Genomic DNA, 13,270 nt, shown 5'->3' on the forward strand with positions numbered 1-13,270 from the left:
TCACCTTTAAGATTATAATACTCATATCGCAGTATTTCAATAATTCCAGATATTGATAATATTATTTATTATATACAATATACCCTTGAATTATGTCTCGTATATTTTAATATAATATACCTATACATAACATATTTTCACATAGTGTGTGATTGTGTTTCATAAATATTAAGTATAATTATTAGTAGTAGGTACATACTTAATAATATCAAAAAAAAACATCATCTTGACTTGTCTACGTATATCCGGTACCCTACCGTGAATGTTTCAAACTATTTTTTTTCATAATATAAATAGGTAAGTAGCTACACAGTAATAATAATTGTCTATTTCCGCTGTAATATAGACAAATTGTACGCGCCGACATTTTCATTTATTTCCTAGTAAAGTCGCTATTTTAATTTCGAAAGAAAAATAAATTACACAATATAAAAAATAGATATATTAGTATTCTCCTGTTATTGGAGAGAAGAGAGGATTGTTCTAGATTTAAAAAAATAAATACTTAAAATTAAAAACAGCATTTTTTTCATTAGGCGACACTTAATAAATTAAATGCTAAATACGTCACGTTAAACAAAGTCAAGCATAGATTGATTTAAAACGCCGTAACTTTTAGCGTACCATTGGCACGGTCATATTATGACGCATCTTTATATTTATATATAATGTAGGTAGCACAATAGGTAAGTATTGTCAATTTTTGAAATTTACTTAAATTCCCTCCCTGAAAAATTACTAAGTAGTATTTTTATTATATTTAAACACTACTTACATCTGTATTTTTACTACATCTATGAGTTTAACAAAGATAATGGCTAGGTTTTAATATGATTGTATCGGTCATTCCTCGATGAGAAAATATCGTCTTGCTCGTCGTAAAAGTTTTTAAAGCTGAGAAATCTTCTCTCGTAGATATCAAGTCGCATGGCCAACCGGTCCAACTGATTATATGAGAATATGAATCACACATACTCTGGCGTACGCCAACCGCGTTCTTCGGAAGTTGCTCCAGGGATACTCTCAGCACAGTTTTGAAGAGCGCCTTTACGTTCGTTACGCCACGGTATACGCCCGCATAACGGCCTATGGAGGGAAAAGCACGGTTTGGTTGAACCTTGCAATAATTGATTCAATCGCGACATCTTATGTAATCTCAATAGACAGTTGAATGAAGCTCTCACCATATTCACGAGTCACGAGTTTCGCAAAACTTAATTAAATAATCAATCAGTTTATCAGTGACGTCCCTAGGTAAAGTATCGCCATTAAGCAGACTTTTATTTTTGGTTTTAAATTCTTTGAAAATTTGTTAGACACCTACCTACTTAGGTACCTACTTATTTTATTATTTATTTTCGACAATAGGTACTTATTACTTATATAAAGTATAAACATAGAAAATATGTACACTAAAAATCCTTAATTGAAATACACACCATTTACTGATAATAAGAACATTTCCACTCTCTAACAGTGGTAGTTTTAGGTACGTGGAGGCCTGTGGCGCTGACACATTTGGAGACGCCCCTGTAATAAAATTGCTTATACGATAAACTGCCATTGCAATGTGTATTATAAAGGGTAAATGTAATAATTATATTGTCGGTATTTTTACGCTTCGATTATTTTAAAAATAAGATATCATTACTTTCTAATGAAGCGACCGCATCGTCTGCTACTCCGCCACTGCTCTCAAACGTTGTGATATATGGATTTGTTTCTTCATTTGCCGCCCCTATGCAACGCTTGACCTGCCTACTCCCAAGGGACGTCACTGCAGTCCATACTAGACGGGCGGTTGATAATTAAGTACATATTATATACCTTTTCATACAGAAACTCGTCCTCTATTTGTCCTTTATTTTACAGGACAGTCTTTTATTGCAGCGCGGCATCCTTTAGAATCTTTAGAAAAGAAACCAACGTTGTCATATATTCTTTTGACGGCCTGGAGAAAACACAAATCACTTTCGATTGGCAAAAAGGGGTAATGTCCCGAATGTAAAATTAAAAATTACTGGAAAAAATGTCGTTTATTTATATCGACTATTCTGTAAGTCAGTGTAATTAAATGAGAATTATGACATTAATGGTAATTTCTGAGATGTTATATTTTTTATTAATAAACCAACACTCACTTTTAAATTAGACTTCTTTACTAAAAAATCGTGTTATAAATTCCGGAATTATAAACGTTAGTGGATAATTTCCTAATATTCATTGGGCACATGTCTACCACTCAGTGACGTCCCTAGACAAAATGCCGCCCCTAGGCAGTGCCAAAATGCCGCCACATTTTTTATAAATACAGTACTTTTTATCATCCTTTCATGAATCCAATATCTTAGAAATGCGTTGTATGGATACATTATCTACTAACAAGATATACCACTAAATCTAATTTAAATGTCATATCTGATTCAATAGACAATATTGCGAGTCTACGATTTCAGATGGGTACATTTTAAAATACACCTGACAAATTCGCGAGTGACTGGCAAACGTATTTGGATACATTTTAAATTAGGTAAGTACCTATGTACCTACTAATTCAAATATTATATGCAAATTTGCACGTGTCATTGCTGTTCATCAAGGACGTGACGTCCAAGGAAAGCGGAAGTAAAATAGACATCGCGAACCCGACAAAAAATAAAGTCATGTTAAAACTTTTATAGTAATTAATACATTTTGTTTCCAACCAGTGAGCTGAATTTTTAAATGGAAAGTAATTTCCGTTATTACTAAGTTTAGGTAGCTATTTCTATATACATATAAATAATGATTTTCCTCGATTTGCCGCCCTGCGGGTAACTGCCGCCCCCAAGCGACACTTAATCTGCCTACTTCTACGGGACGTGACTGCTACCACTCATTTTCTGCTAATTCAAACGATATCTCAGCTTTAATTACAATTCCAGAATATTCGTGTGTTTCTACAATAAATTTCATTTGGACAATTTGATTAGGTATCTTTCCATTTTTAAAACGACATACTTAATTAAATATTATATATATCATCATCATCAGCCTGAATCTATCAACTGCTGGATGAAGGCCTCTCCAAGCTGATCCCACTTCTCTCGGCCCTGTCCATTGCGTTGCCACGTACTTCCGCAGAACTTTATCATTTCATCGATCCAGCGGCCTCTAGGTCTACCTTTTGTATCTCTTGATTACCACTGGATGACTAAATTTGTCCAACGATTGTCTCTTCTTCGAGCTATGTGTCCAGCCCATCTCCATTTGAGGCTTTTATTGAACTCTATCACATCTCAAACCCTTGTCTGCTTCCTTATCCACTCATTCCTCTTTTAGTCCTTTCGCGTTATACCCAGCATGCACCTCTCCATACCACGTTGTGCTACTCTAAGTTTCTGGATCTCTATATATATTATATACTAGTATATTATTTTAAAATCTTGCACCGTACTGGGAAAAGTCAGTCAGCAGAAAAGAACGAAAATGTATAAACGACTTAAAAATTAAATATTCGATTTTAAATTCTACATAAGTGTTTTCAACATTCTGTAAATGAGGAATCGTTGTCTTAGTTATTAGTTATTCTTTATTATTATTCCATATTTTTTTTGATATTTATGTATTTTTAATAATGTTTGAAGGAGGACAAGTCAAGCAAAACATTCAAATTGTATAAGTACAGTTACTATAAAAAATATATGATGTCCATGGAATATACCTACTCAAATTTTAAAAATAAAATAAATAATATATTTTCCTATAAAGCACTTCTGCACCTAAGGTAATCAAATTTAAAAAAATATGTTTCGAGTGTCACCCCTCTACCAAGTTTACATTTAATCATAGGTATGGTATACTTACAAATATTAATAAGCAAGCTTTGAAAAAATCTGTTAATTATGCGAAATATTAAAATACCTCTATTCTGAGAAAGTAGGTATCCCATTTTTTTTCTTTTACGCTGATAGGGCGTTCGCAAGTGAAGTCTCTAGATAAAGTACCACCCTTAGGCAGACTTAGAATACCATCCCCTTTAATTTTTACTCTTAAATTGTACTTGTTGGGTACCTACCGACCCATTTCATCAATTATCATTTACTAAGAATTATAGTATTTCCACGAAACAGAGCCTCAAACAACGGTGTTTTAAAAACGTGGAGGCACTGACAGGTTTGGTGGTATCCTCATGATTTTTTTTCTATGCAACAAACCACCAATTAAGAATAATAAGATAGGTAATAAGGATTTTTAATGGTTTCATTATTTTTTAAACTAAGATGTCGTCACTTTGGAATCGACCGCATCGTATGCTTCACGGATAACTGGCACTGCTCTCAAAAGTTGTAATATTCGTGTTTGTTCCTTCGTTGTCCGGCCTTTACAATTTTCCACCCTTAAGCCATGCATGACCTGCCTACCCCCGCGGGACGTCACTTCGTTCGTAATTTAGTTATCCCTGCCATTTACAGATGTATTAAAATATGAATGGGGCCTGGCGAGAATATTATAGATGATAATCGTACCCCAAATTTTAATTAACACCCACGATGGCCGCGCGGCATAATCGTTGACCTATAACGTCGTGGATCTCAAGTTCGAACCCTGTTTTTTTTTAATTTGTAGCTATATAAGTCAGAGTATGGACCTAATAGGATGAGCAAGTGGCTAACATCTATTTCTGGTAAAAACAAAATCTGTTAATACAAACCCTCCATTCTGTCGAGGCCTATATGATCATATTAGGATCGGACATTGTAAAAATTTTACAATAATAATTTTAATAAATATTAATATTTATTTATTTACTTAGAAAAAGAGTATTACGGCATTAAAGCGATTGGCCAATGCGCCATAATATATAATAAATACAAAATTATAAAAATATCTTAATTACAAATAACAACTAATATAACAAGAAAGTAGAAAAGACAGCATGTGTTTATGTAAATATTAAAGAAACATGATAATACATACAATTATAAATTTAACCTATTTAACACGTCCACAAACAATATATAGTTAATAAAAAATAAATCAACCTTTATAGTGCCATCAATTAAGTTAATCGCACGATACACAGCATCATGAAACATAACATCCGTCCTGCGACGAGGTATCATGAAGACCGTATGTATTATGAATACCATGAATATATATATTAACATGTTATTTCAAATGTAGAAATAGTTTGTACGATTTCTGAAGGAGCTAGAATTTGACCCCTGGACTTTCCATATTGTATTAATTAATGCCTCCCTAAAATAATAATAATCGACGAGTTAATCCAGTGTTCATTGTTGGGGGTTGAAATTTTGTTGAGTAGTATCATAAAATGTAACTACCCAGAACCATAAACCATAACCCAGAACTCTCGGGTGGAAGGCCAGCGCCTTACCCAGTGCACCACGAGAGCCGCAAGGTAGTACCGATTACGAATACAAATTGACATGGGTTTTATTTCAAAACAAATTTTAATAATTATTGTAAATCGTAGTAACCTGTGGAACGTGAGGGTAAATCCGGTTGATGGTTTTGTGATGTTCTCTCTTCGCATCGGATTCGGAGAGATTGACTATCAAATAATTTTCATGTCAGATATAAATACCCCCCCCCCCCCCCATATTGTTAACTCCGTAATAAGATACTGTATCTCGTAGCAATTATAGTGAGCAAATAATTAGGTATATTGCTCACCTTGCGATGGGTTCTTTTTAGTCTAGTTTATAGTCTACTTGACCACAGAGCTTGTTGTCTACATACAGACTTTCTTATTTTCCCAGTTATGTAATTATTCTCGCTGCCTGAACATAACACATGCATCCATGCCTCCAATATTTGTGTCATCGAAAAACCAAAACAATGGGAATATGTCAGCAGCGGCTTTGGCTAATACTGTTAAGGAAAATAAATATTTGATAGAACAAAACAACGTATCTATTACGTATACACATGTTGGTCGGCCCTTTAATTATTATGTAAGTCAATTTGGCATTCATAATAATTATGTAACACAATACTGAATACACCTACATACGTTCCGATATTAGACAAATTAACCCCAATGCCCGATTATATATTCGTCTATTTTAAAAGTGATTATTATCATTAAACAGATTTCTTAAATTTATTTTATTTATTTATATATATGAGTTTTCCAGAATCTGGTTATAATTAACACGCGTCATGTGTGCGGCTTGTAATCTTGCGTCTAGAGACCGACAACTTTAACGTGAGGCCCCGCTGCATAGTGCGCGCTCAGCAGAGCCTCACGTTAAACCTAGAGCATAAAATATTACATGTGGGCTTTTCTGGCCTGTGTGAATGGTTAGCAAGAATCTATCGAAAAAACCCTGTTAATATAACCTTAAGTATGTGTACATTCATTATGACGCTATAATACTCAGGAGTGAAATTGAGGATTAAAAGAATCCGAGTGCACAGGTAACTAAGTTATAAACATCAACTTTAAATTAAATAAATTCGATTATAAATCCTATATTTTATCCTTTTCTAACATTCTATAATTTTATTTTTAAGTATTTTCTAAAATTACTAGAAAGAAAAAATATTAGAAAAAAATACGACACCCAGCGGGTGTGTCCTATCTAATTATGACGAAATTAACTAGTAGTTTAACATCTTGAAGCGCTCAACAGATTGCGTTAATTTATGGTACTTACTTAAGTTAAGGTATCAAAAATTACATTATTTAGGTAGATACTAACCGACGCCTGTATCTCTCCAAATTTTAGTTTAAAACCGTACTCACACTTCTAATAATCTAATAAACTTTTTTTATTCAACGAATAATGCACAAGATTTGAGAATGTAACATTCTTTATTGAACATACAAAATATTTTCTCATTCTCGTATATACTTACTAAAAATCTTTTATACGCAGGAGTTCATGGAGTGTAGGTATGTATACAATGTTGAAATATAATGCTTGTAACCCTTCGTACAAAGTATGTTTGAATCACTTCTTTTGCATACAAAAGTATTTGGTAATATGAAAACTGCTCCCAAATAATTTATTTCTTTATATTCGATGTTTTAGTGCAAAGATATTGTACATCCAGTTTCGTGTATTTTGACAAAATCGAATTTTAAGATTTGAGATGCAAGAAAAATGGACATATTACCTATTTAAATGATACAATATCTTCTCAAATATTCTATTTGGACTATAATATTTTTACAGCATAAACGAACGTTTTCTGTATGTTAACTCAGTTTCAACAAAAATCATCGATATTATGTCAATTGTATTTAATCATCAGCACCTAAGGTGTAATTTACTTATAGATTTTTGTAATACTGTTGTAAATACACTTCAAATACAATAGTCACTGCAGGCCTTCCCACGCGTTTTTATTTTGTAACTGGGAAAGGTATTGGGAACCGCAATACGAAAATGGGGTTTTTTTACTGTAAGTTTTCCTTATACACACATTTTATATTTAACATTTGTATTTCCTACTGAGTACATTAATGCATTTTGTAATTATTTTTAAATGTAAATATAATTAAGTAGATGAATATGATTTTACATTTTTATAATAAGTTTCTTCATCTTCTTTTTTGGTAGATAGATATATGGGTCAATTGGATATGAATAGAATATCGTCATCCTCCAGTCATTGACGTTATGGATCGTTCATAATCTTTCTCTCTTGTGAGGGTAATATTTGTGTCTCATGTTGTGTACGTCTTGAATTTAGATTTGTTATGTCCACAATGTTTTGTATTCTTAAATAAAAAAATAATAATGATGAGGGAAAGAAGTCTTATATAATATGATAAAAGAAATAGCGGGTTGTGTAAAATGTGACTTCACAAAACCAACAAAACGTAAGCTAATATTTTTCAAGGAATTAAATATTCTATGAGAACCACATACCTACAAGCTACACGATGGATTAATATAAATGTGAAGCTAGTCGCTGTAGATTGACCAAAAATTTGAAGCGACATTTCGGCCTCTGGAATGTCCTCAAATATTACCAATCTTGAATTCGCGTCTCGTTTACGTGACAAAATTTAACAGATGTAACTATTGAAAATAACATATTATTTAACACATGTTTAAGTTTTTCTCGTATTCGGGATGTTAACCTTGTTACAGCCTCTACCAGAAGGCAAACCATTTATTATTATTTTTGTGTTCTTCGGTGAAAACATTATACGGATGCCGATCATTTTCGACGGATTTATTTTCATCGAATGAATGGGTTAAACATGTGTCGAAATTTAGACAGGGGATAAAACATTTTGAGATAAAATGTGACAATGAAGGTAGGGGGACTAAAATACTCAAAATCATGTGACATCATTTATGGATAATCCCCTGAAAGGGGTTATAGAGTCCTTTAATTGGCATTGCCCTCGGGAGTGAAAAATAGGTTGATTGATAAATCGAAAAGTCTTTTGCCGGATCGCCACGAATTAAATTAATTTACTCTACACACTTTCCCCATATCGATTATGTTAACTTTGTGTCAATAGAGTTTGAAATGTTAAAATCCATACAATTATGACAGTAATATGTGACTTAAAAAAAGAGATAAAGAGTACATATTGATACCTAAAAACAATATCTACTAGTCCAGAGCCCCAGGTAAATCAAGCCATGGCGGAGGGAGGCATCGTTACAAAAATGTTTTAGAGCAATAATTATTGAACATTCATCCAATCCATTGAGTCAATGATTTGGAAAGAAAAACGCATTGTGTAGATTAAAAAATAATTACAAGATAAAAAGAAATTTTTATATACAACGTTTTTAAATTTTCTGTTGAATTACTATGCCCAATATGCTCAAACTTGTACTTGATATGAAGTAAATAAAAACAAACAAATATAGAATACTGAAATGTCATTTTGACATTTCATTTTGATTTCCATAGTAACGCACGTATATGTTTTTTTAGTTGCTAGGACCACCACCTTAGCAACCAATAATAGTCTTTTACTTTTTACGGATTTTTTTGAAATAACTTTCCATACAAAAGAGAATTAACTGAAAATGCATTGGCATCGTGTTCTTATATATTATAAAAGTTTCAAATGTCTAGCTAGTCGGGAAATTAGTTAAAAATCGATTGCAAGATTTGTACTGGACAAACAACCACCGGACAAATAAGAATTCGAGCTGATTAAAACGTTGTAAAACAACTTACTAGGTAGAGTATACGTTTTATAATTTTGCACTTTTTTGCACCTTTTACTTCACTGATACACCTCTTTCCCTGATTACATCGCATAAAATTAGATCAAACGACATTCACTTGTATTTATATATGTAGTAATAAGAAAATAAATAGATAATAAATGTAAAAAAAAACATTTTTAGAATATATTAAGTACATCATTTTAATCCTAGAGCCGGAGTGCAAAGTTATGAACCATATACTCTACCGGACAGCGGATTTCGATCATGTGACTTGTTAAGCTATGTTACATAATAGTATAATGGAGTATTTTCTATGGTAACAACGAATAAAATGACGTACTCACCTAGATAAGTACAAGCTTGATTATAAATTGTGAATAAATAATTGTTGGAATATCTTTGCTGGGAAAATAATATCATTAATACGAGCATGAAATGTGGATTCTTGGTGGAGAGACACTGTATTTACAATATTGAATTAAAAAATAGTTTATTAAATTATTAGCACGTGAAAGTACCTATAAATTATGTTAAGATTAAAATTTGTAGAGATCCTGACGCTAGCTAATAATTAAGTAAACACCTATTATTATTGGTACTTTGTTTCAAAACACAAAATCTGATTGCCAAAACGAATCCTACTTAGCAATACGAAGCTTGCAATTTAAGATTTTTTTTTGATAATTTACAATTTAATGTGTATAAATTAATAAATTTGTGTCTGAAAACAATAAAAGAAAAAATATTTTTTAATTTATGTTAAAAATTTAAAAAAAATATTATAAAATGTGAATTTATTAAAGGCATTTTCATCTTATTATTACATATTATTTTATGGTCAAATTTATTACTAAACTTTAGTTTATTAATTACTTGAGTAGGTATCTATTTTTGTACATACTGCAAAATATTCTTGACTAATAATTTATTCACAGTTTTAATGTTTTTTCATATTACTATTAAAAAAAAGACATCAGTAGGTACCTACCTATAACTTGAAATCCATTTTATTTAAATCAAATCGAGCTTCAATATTGGGAGTATTCGGGCCATAAATAGTACAAAATTAATATTGTTAATACTATTACGTAGTTCTTTATTATTTTTCCCATTTAATACGCCTTGCATTTATAATTTGTAAAGTTCATTCTTCACATTATGTAAAATAAATAAATTTGATTTTTTTAAATTTTAATGAATGTACTATTTTACATACTCGATAACTAACCGAAGGTAATAGTTTTTTTTATGTATATATGTAGTTATATCTATGTATCAGTGGTGTGCAGTCCATATAAAGTACTATGCAAATATATTGTGTATTTGCTGTGCAATAGTTGTATGGTTAATTTTACCCAACTATGATTCTTCTAATATTCTAATGGTTATATAGTAATAAAAAAACTGAGTAGATATGTTTTTTGTCAACAGCATCTTTACAAACAAGTCACAGCATGCCTCTGCTACTTATGTTTTTTTTTTATTTATTCTCATTTAAATATATTACAATAAATTCCTTTTTTATAATGAAACAAGTTAACCCATATATACTATTTTTAATAATATATTTTATTAAGTTGATTATAAATCTGTTGGACACTGGCCCGATTGAAAAACCCCTATTTATTGATTCTTATTCGTCATCAACAAATTTTCGATTACATAACAATTTACAGGACATATTGATGATGATAGTGAAGATGATAATTTTATTGCCTGTTTATTGTAAAATTAGTCATGATTATTTAAAATATACAGTCCTAGCTTATTCAGTAACAGCAAAATACCTTTATTAGATAAAAGTATCCCTAGAATTCTATGAATCTACTGCACAAGGGCGTTTTTTTAATATATCATATTGTTTATTCAAATATTTCGTAGCAATTAAAAAAATATTGTTTCCTGTATTTTTCTTGCTACGCCCGAAATCACTTAGGGCGCGAGGCACCCCATAAAACGAACCCCAATTGGGCCCAATCGGTCCAATCGTCCTAAGACTGAGCCTGGTTAATTAATTTGCCATGAAAAAAATCGGTTAAAATATTCTAATTATTTAGTAAAATTATAGATATGTAAATAAAAAAACTGAACTGAATATTTTATTTTATTAAACACCTAACTCAATAATAAATTTATACCTTGTTTATGTTCACATTTACTTGGATATCAAATTGAAAATTCAAAATACGTGGGAGCGAAGGCTGGTTTTATATTGCGTGTGCTCGTTGAAAAGTATTCAAAATGTATAATATGTAGATATCATAAATATCCATTTCATTCCTTAAAATTATGAAAAACAATCGTGCATTATATTATTAAAATCAATAAAATGTATTACTAACTGTTCTCAATGGATTCAATCACGTGTTCCCTGGATTCAGCGTTGCTTCTTCTTTTGTGGAACTACTGCCCGGTGTGGACTCTGATTACCTCAAGTACACTCCTGCATTCAAGCCATTTTAAATGCATTATCAAGGTCATTATTATATAATAAATGCTGTACTCGCATTAGACTCCTAGACACCTTGAAGTCGTGATTTTCTAGCACCCCGGTTTCCTTCGGGTCCACTAAAAAGGCACATCGTCTGACACCAATGTTATTATGTCTCAAGTAATCGACCCAAAGCCTTCTAATCATCACATCGGTAGATGAAGGCTTCAACTTGGTAGTAAATAATATTTCGTGATCAATATAATCACATTAGTTAATATGATTTAATTTATTTAATTTACGTGGAAAGTGTTTCGTCTTCAAAAGAGCATTGTTAATAATGTAGTATTGCAGTGGTGAAGGGTGGAGGTAGGCTGTTAAGATCGGGCCATAAATAGCGCACATTAAACTTTGTCGGTCATATGTATTTGTTTCATTGAAATAATACTACAATTTACAGATGGTGTTGGTTAGTTTTTAAAATTCAATTAAACCGTGCGAAAACCAAGCCATAGCACATAAAATACATATACGTATTAATTGAAATATTTGGATTGAATTATTAGTAATTTTTCTAATGAGTAGTATCTTGAACACCCACGGTGGCCGCGCGGCTTAAGCGTTGGACTATAACCCCATGGGTTGGTGTTTATTGTTTTTCAATTTGTGTGTCAGGGTATGGACCTAATAGGTTGAGCAAGTGGCTGACATTCATTTCTCGTAAAAAACAAAATCTGTTAATGCAAACCTCTACTCTGTGGAGGCTCATATGATCCATTATTATCAGACATGGACGGGGAAAAAAAGTATCTTATGAGGTGCTATGTACAATATATTATAACTCAAATTCAAATTTATTCAAATTTATTTATTTTTACATAAACCTGAACATTAGAAATTATAAATTTAACACGTTCACAACATGACATTTAACAATTATTCCACAAATTTTAGAAACGACTATGACTGATTTCGTGTGATTCAATAGAACATTCTTAAATTATACAAAACTGCATGTGTAAAGCTATTTATATTAACATGTTTAAAGATTAAAAAGTCTTTACTTAAAACATGAACACTGATAAGTGTTTTACATAATATTATGAATTTCCTCCGAAAATTCGGCCTCATATAGGACATCCATGGACTGAAACCGTACGCGGTTTAGAACCGTATGCCATACTAAGGTTATATTTTCTGTTCGTAGAAATATATTTTCACAAACTATATTATAAAAATCTGATCGTATCCGTTTATACCATATACATTTATACACTTACAAATTTAGTGAAAATATGTTTTCATGAACAAAAATCATAAGTTTAGTATGGCACACGGATCTACACCGCATACAGTTTCAGTCCATGGATGGCCTCTTTAGGGTCGAAGAAAAGTATCTCATATTTGTCTACTTTACAGAAAATCCCAAACACAAGTAAATTTACATTCCGCTGACATTAAAAAATATGCATTGAACTATCTATTATCCATAAATAATTTGAATACACCCTACCAAAAAAAAAATACTACTCCCGACGGGACAACCTGTAACCACTGGATTCGCGCCGTCTACGTATATATTATACTATATGTGATTATGACAATAAACTTCTTTATAAATTATCTGTGTCCTGAAAGACAATAATACTCGTAAGATAAAGATAACTCATGTGGACATTTT

This window comes from Rhyacophila brunnea, unplaced genomic scaffold (assembly GCF_057557595.1).
Source record: "Rhyacophila brunnea isolate RB1 unplaced genomic scaffold, BYU_Rbru_1.0 scaffold_21, whole genome shotgun sequence".
Classification (NCBI taxonomy): domain Eukaryota; kingdom Metazoa; phylum Arthropoda; class Insecta; order Trichoptera; family Rhyacophilidae; genus Rhyacophila; species Rhyacophila brunnea.